General features: G+C 45.5%; 1 protein-coding gene and 1 long non-coding RNA gene across 4 annotated transcripts in view; one reads left to right on the forward strand and one right to left on the reverse strand.

Annotated features, from left to right (window-relative positions):
* Positions 1-4,526, reverse strand: part of GAS2 (growth arrest specific 2) — a 45,681-nt gene extending 41,155 nt beyond the window's left edge. For 2 of the 3 annotated variants that reach the window (XM_032960042.2, XM_076069431.1), the window contains exon 1: positions 4,375-4,479. The gene's annotated coding sequence lies outside the window, so the exon portion shown is untranslated. Of the gene's footprint in view, positions 1-4,374 lie in introns of all 3 variants that reach the window. The other variant, XM_032960045.2, reaches the window with a different exon arrangement.
* The window catches only part of LOC116945588 (uncharacterized), a 42,217-nt gene extending 35,507 nt beyond the window's left edge, over positions 1-6,710 (forward strand). Inside the window, exon 6 of the long non-coding RNA XR_012945223.1 lies at positions 4,398-6,710. This is a non-coding gene — a long non-coding RNA (uncharacterized LOC116945588). The remainder of the gene's footprint in view (positions 1-4,397) is intronic.
* Positions 6,711-7,283: the final 573 nt, after the last annotated feature.

Below are 7,283 nucleotides of genomic sequence, written 5' to 3' on the forward strand. Positions count from 1 at the left end.
TAATCCAAAATACTTTCTCATGAATGTGTAAACGTAGTCCAGGTTTATGGTTTCATATCCTAGGCTTGTGTTCGTCCTCCGAGCATCAGGATTCTCAGTGCAGTTTATGCGTGTAGGGTGTTCATGGTACAGCGTGTTGGGTGTTCATGGTACAGCGTGTTGGGTGTTTATGGTACAGCGTGTTGGGTGTTCATGGTACAGCGTGTTGGGTGTTCATGGTACAGCGTGTTGGGTGTTCATGTTACAGCATGTTGGGTGTTCATGGTACAGCGTGTTGGGTGTTCATGGTACAGCGTGTTGGGTGTTCATGGTACAGCGTGTTGGGTGTTCATGGTACAGCGTGTTGGGTGTTCATGGTACAGCGTGTTAGGTGTTCATGGTACAGCGTGTTAGGTGTTCATGGTACAGCGTGTTAGGTGTTCATGGTACAGCCTGTTAGGTGTTCATGGTACAGCGTGTTAGGTGTTCATGGTACAGCGTGTTGGGTGTTCATGGTACAGCGTGTTAGGTGTTCATGGTACAGCGTGTTAGGTGTTCATGGTACAGCGTGTTGGGTGTTCATGGTACAGCGTGTTAGGTGTTCATGGTACAGCGTGTTGGGTGTTCATGGTACAGCGTGTTGGGTGTTCATGGTACAGCGTGTTGGGTGTTCATGGTACAGCGTGTTAGGTATTCATGGTACAGCGTGTTAGGTGTTCATGGTACAGCGTGTTGGGTGTTCATGGTACAGCGTGTTGGGTGTTCATGGTACAGCGTGTTGGGTGTTCATGGTACAGCGTGTTAGGTGTTCATGGTACAGCGTGTTGGGTGTTCATGGTACAGCGTGTTGGGTGTTCATGGTACAGCGTGTTAGGTGTTCATGGTACAGCGTGTTGGGTGTTCATGGTACAGCGTGTTAGGTGTTCATGGTACAGCGTGTTAGGTGTTCATGGTACAGCGTGTTGGGTGTTCATGGTACAGCGTGTTGGGTGTTCATGGTACAGCGTGTTGGGTGTTCATGGTACAGCGTGTTAGGTGTTCATGGTACAGCGTGTTGGGTGTTCATGGTACAGCGTGTTGGGTGTTCATGGTACAGCGTGTTGGGTGTTCATGGTACAGCGTGTTAGGTGTTCATGGTACAGCGTGTTGGGTGTTCATGGTACAGCGTGTTAGGTGTTCATGGTACAGCGTGTTAGGTGTTCATGGTACAGCGTGTTGGGTGTTCATGGTACAGCGTGTTGGGTGTTCATGGTACAGCGTGTTGGGTGTTCATGGTACAGCGTGTTAGGTGTTCATGGTACAGCGTGTTGGGTGTTCATGGTACAGCGTGTTGGGTGTTCATGGTACAGCGTGTTGGGTGTTCATGGTACAGCGTGTTGGGTGTTCATGGTACAGCGTGTTGAGTGTTCATGGTACAGCGTGTTAGGTGTTCATGGTACAGCGTGTTAGGTGTTCATGGTACAGCGTGTTGGGTGCTCATGGTAGAGCGTGCTAGTTGTATTCATGTGGAGTGCACCATGAACACCGTCTTGATAAGATGTTTCGGTTTTTAAAATGAGGCCAAATATGTATCTTATAATGTATTTTACACATTTAAACGTTTAAATACTTTTTACTATTGTGTATCTCAAATTGTAATGATGTTAATAATGTTACGTTTCCTTGTGCAGCGCACGGTGACGATTGTATTCTGAAGGGTGCTATATGAAATAAAGTTCAGTTGTTTGACGAATGAGGCTGTCATATGGCTAAAGAGTGTTTCAAGTGAATGTATGTATCTCTGTTCGGCTCTACAATAGATATCAATGTCTTAAAGAGGCTTTAGAATAGTGGATGGATTTTTTTTATAATTATCGATATACTTTCACCTGATTACCTAAGCATATTACAAAACCTCAAAGTGATTCTGTTATAGTTAATCTACAACATTTAAGTCAATAAATCTTAATGAACTCTTGTAAATGAATAAATAATATTGCAAGTTTATTCAGTTTCACATGTAGGCTTTCGCGACCAATATTATCCATAAGAGGGGTCTGTTGGGTTAGATCGCGTAAATATAAGTTAATGCACATTAAATGAGGCGCTTATGTGCACCACCGTCTAAGCACTTTACTTAGACGGTGGTGCAGTATTTAATGCACTAAGCTATGAACCCAGTGAATGGAATTCAAAACACAAATGATGGCTAACATCAGCAGCGAGTGGTATCCGAATTGGTCCTGAGCACTCCCTTCACCATCCGGGATTGACCAGTAAGTAAAGTATGGTCAAACAACCCCCATGACAAAAAGGCATGGGAAAGGCTTTCATCCAGTAGAGGATTGACAATGATAAACTTTATTCTTAAGACTCGCAAACGAGTAAAAAAAAGGAAATTAATTGGTTCTCCTCTGGTCAAATAAAGGAAACTATTGTACAATCAATCTCAATGCACTCTTATTGCTGAACGAAAAACTTTACACGATCATTAATCTTAAACTCTCAAATGGTTAAAAAAGGGTTTACACATTTATCTAAAACGGTTAACAGGTCCTTCAAACAATTATCAATGTGCAACTGCCTTAGTTACATAAATTACGTGAAGCTCATTATTCTCAATTAGGCATACCCTTAGTAGAATAGGACGTTTTACAAGGTTGGAAATCTTAATAAGTCTCTCCCATTATTAAATAGCAAACGATTAATTGTAAATTAATAACTAAATAAATTTACAAGTTAAACCTAAACTAAACCATTTTTTTTATTTTACCAGGTAAGGCCCATTGAGCTATATAGCTCTTTTTCAGAAGCAACTTGGCCACAAATGATAGCTCAACGAAGTGGCTTATCACGTGGGCATTTATAGCAGCCACAGACTCTAAACCGCACGTTGATTCTCAATGATTATAATAGAAACGTTACTGTCCAATGGTAAAACAAAGAAATGTACTGGTTAAGAATCTAAAACTAGACTCCCCCGTGGTTAAAAAGGGCGTTTATATACTGTATTTTAGTGTATCAAGTGAATTTGCTAAATTACAAAATCACCTTCAATGTGTCGCATCTTATCAGAGACCTAGGAGTCTAAGCAGAGTTGTGCCTGGATAGTACTACGATGTTGGGTGACCACCATGTGGAAATACAGGTGCAAAAGGCTTTTTTGTGAGCTGTAAAAGGCAAGTAGACATACATGAAATGTTATTTACTCGCCCATTCAACGATTTCATCAGTGTTCTGATCAGCAGCACAAAACGCCGAGCGGCCAGTAACAAAAAAAGTCATGAGTGATTTTCTGGTCTGATATTTCTACAACCCTGAGACGGTGTTGGAAATTCCACGTGCTTATGGCGGGCATCCGAGTCAATCTACAGGACAAGCATTGTTGCCTTCCCGACAGCGGTACTAATTGTACAGACTCTGGAGGGAAAGATGGACGATTGAGTCAACCCCCAACCAGGATCTGAATTCTCTGAACCCTTCTTCCATTGCGAGTGGCTCCGCTCTACTGCGAGCAACAAACATCACGACTACGAAGGTGAAGTTACAGTAAGCTCACGCGGCGTGTGGCAAATCATCCAGCCGTGGGCCGATAAAGGGGCCCGACCACACAACTCAGGAGGAGAACATCACAGCGGCGATACACTAACTCCGGCTGCTCCTGACACGGCGTGTCTGGCTCGACCGACCCTAACAGTGAAATTGTAGTTCGTTGCTCTGCCATCTCCATCAGCCACGCGAAGGGAAGACCCGCCACCAACCAGGCAGATAGATGCAAGAGGCCGACACCTCGTACTCAAACAAAAGCACAAAAACACCGGCTCGACTCAGGCTCTTTAAAGATTGTCATCTCGGCTCACTCCGTTCTCGAGCCACGCAAAACGCGCGGTGAACGCGCGCCTAAGTGGGCCATCTAATGGACCGTAGCGCGCCTGTGTTTATTCACAAGGGAAAAAAGCCACGCGGGGAGACGATATGCCGACAGATACGAGCGATAAGAGGTGTTATTGTTTGGGTTAGATGGCGTAAATATAATTGCTGTGTCGTTAACCCCGCCGCTACCGGACACAGCCAATTAGTAAAGGTGTGTCACGTAAACAGAGCATGTCAATGCGTTACTAGCACAGCACACCGGGTGATGATGCGAGTTGTAATTTATGACGAAACGTCGTACTCAGATTGTAAATGTTGTGTATTTTGGCCTCCAACACACAACCGGTTAGTGCTGTATTAGTAACTCAATGGCACCCACGTTCTGTTTACGTGACAAACTTTTACTAGTTGGCAGTGTCGGGTGGTGGCGGGTTTAACGACACGGAATTTGTATTTCCGCGATCTAACACCGCCCCCAAGAAAACAACCCTCTATTATGGATACTATTTGCTCGCGAAAGCCTGCTGCTTATGAACTACTTACTGCTGCTGCTGTGTGTTAAACAGATGAGAAGAGCGAACTCACTCTCACCACGCCGGCCTGGCCCGGATTCCCGCGTCTCCGTTTAAACCCGGAGGGGCTGGCAGGAGCTCGAGCCCCCGCCCCCTCCCGCGGTGACGTCAGCCCACGGAAGTGACGTCGACCCACGGAAGTGGCTACGGCGAGTCGCGCGGCTCGGTTTCGCCGCCAAACCTGTCGACTAAAAGCAAACGCGTTCCGACTTCACGTTTCTGTTCGTCTCGGGTTTGATCGCGGACGCGTGGGCTCTCCACGCGTTCGATCGCAACTGAAGGCTTCTTGCATTGTCCCTTGACTGTAAACACCGTGTGCGATGCAATGGAACGATTACAATTGTAGCGCGACGTTTGGCCAGTGATCACAACTAGCGTCGTCATCAAGCGACAAGCCAGATCTGTCGCCTGATGATGCCTGTTGTAGTTACTGGCGAAACGTCGTACACGAATTGTAAATGTCGATTTACTCTAACCAATACACAACCGGTACGAAGTCTCCTCATCACTCGCAACAAATTGGCACCACGTCCTGTTTACGTGACAGAGCTTTACTAAATAGGCGGTGACGGGTTTGACGACAGCATTTATTTTTACGTGATGTAACCCCAAAATAACTCGTGGATAATTAACTCTCCAACACACTAGCGGGGTGTGCCGTACTAGTAACGAATTGGCACGTTTTGTTTACGTGACAAACCGCACTAATTGGCTGTGTCGGGTGGTGGCAGGTTTAACGACATCCAAATAACCTCTATTGGATATTGGTCGCGAAAGCCCTACATGTTACATTAAGGGGCCGTCCATAAATGACGTCACGCGATTTTGGACGATTTTTGACCCCCCCCACCCCCTCAAATATGACGTCACAAAGATCTGCCCACCCGCCCCCAAAAATAAGCATTCTTCAAAATGCTTTAAACTATTGTCATTGTAGTGCATATTTAATGTGGCGCTGCACTATGATGTAGGAGAAAATATGAAAAAGTATATTTAATTAAGTAGAACGTGTTGTCTATGTTTACTTAAAGTTGCGCACTTTGATGTGACGTCCATTTCTCAACCCCCCCCCCCCTCATCACAAATCGTCACAAATGTCTGACCCCCCCCCCACCCTAGGTGCGTGACGTAATTTATGGACGACCCCTAACCTCTATGGGGAGGATACTTTTCTTCAATACAATTGTAACATGTTGCTTTTTTACGAAGTAATACAATTGCCTCTTCCTGAAGATATTCGCGTGGTGTGACGCTGAGTGTGAAATCGATTTACTGCCGTCGAATTAAAAACGTACACCATGCAAAAGGATTTTGTTTGGTGTTTCAACATCTTATCACCTGTTTTATTGGCAGAAAGGGTAAAACCGATTGTTATATTGTGTATCAAAAGTACTGCAGTTATACTGAACATGGTAATACTGCACCGTATTTGCAGTAGTGCACATAACGACAACTCGTTCGTCATTGACACTGCTGAAGAGCCTCTGGCTTTGCTATCTCGAGTGAGAATAAAAACCATGCCCTGAATCTTGTCACAGATGAAGTGTGTTAGTTCTCTTTATGGCTGTGGCATTGGCGACTGTGGTTGTGTCATGTACTGTACTACTGTTGTGCTCGCTTGTGCCATTGTGCTTGCTCTGTTCAATAAAATAACTCTTCTAGATTTGAAGCTTTCGTGACTGCAAGGATCCATACTCTTTGGTTCTATTCGGTAAAGTCACGTAGGTTAAAAAAATAAAATAACAAAAATCACGACGTTTCGGCCACAACACAAGTGGCCTTCATCAGGTGAAGGGACCGTGCTGTCATGAGGACAGCGTTGGAGTGAAAACAGCCAAGCCCAGGTCCTTTAAGCTGTGTGGGAGGAAGCAAAACGCTTTGACAAAGGAATTAGCATAAAAATGAGCACGATGTACGACGAAGGCCATTTGTGTTGTGGCCGAAACGTCGTGATTTTTGTTATTTTATTTTTTTACCTACGTGACTTTACCGAATAGAACCAAAGAGTATCAAATACGTCTTGTTCGTGTACATTTTTCCCCACGATTTAAACCATTGGTTCCTCACCTTGGGGTGCACGCAGCCCCTGGGGGTGCGAATTGCCCCGAGGGTGTGAGACATGGCCAGATCTTTTTTCAGAAGGTAAATCATTAAAAACACAAATTAAGCGCGGGCACGAAAGTACAGCCACTTTGTTTCATCAAGCCGATGTATGTTTCCTATACTTTGAATGTATGCACCATCCTGCCAAAGTAAATTCCGTGTCTGTGTGAACTTTCATGACGAATAAAACCCTTTCTGATCTGATTCTGATCTGAAAATACATGTTTTAACGATTGGGAACCAAGAGTGAATGGCTCCAATAAATGTAAGGAATCACTGCTTTAAACAAGACAGTACGCCCGTCTCTCAGTCAACTGTTCATGCCCGTTCCTTTATATTTGAAATAAAGCTCAACTTGTCTCTAGCATATGACGAGTTTGTGCAAATCACAAGTTCAAGCCTGTGAGCCATGCGATAGCTAGCTCAACTTGTAGTAGTGACTCGATGCTGTGGTGCCGCAGCAGCAGCGAGGCCGTCCTGCCGACTCCGTGGCCGCGACGCCGCCAACTCCCAGCGACGGGGCCCACGCTGATCCTCCCTCACCACCCCCCACATGAACACACACAGAGCCCCCACATAGAGCCCCCACATGAACACACACACACACCCGCACATAGGGCCCCCACATGAACACACACAGAGCCCCCATATAGAGCCCCCACATGAACACACACACACATAGAGCCCCCACATGAACACACACAGAGCCCCCACATGAACACCCCACATAGAGCCCCCACATGAACACACACCCCCCCCCCCCACATACAGCTCCCA

Source organism: Petromyzon marinus, chromosome 24 (genome assembly GCF_048934315.1).
Source record: "Petromyzon marinus isolate PM22_M1 ecotype Great Lakes invasive population chromosome 24, UKy_Petmar_22M1.pri1.0, whole genome shotgun sequence".
Lineage (NCBI taxonomy): Eukaryota > Metazoa > Chordata > Hyperoartia > Petromyzontiformes > Petromyzontidae > Petromyzon > Petromyzon marinus.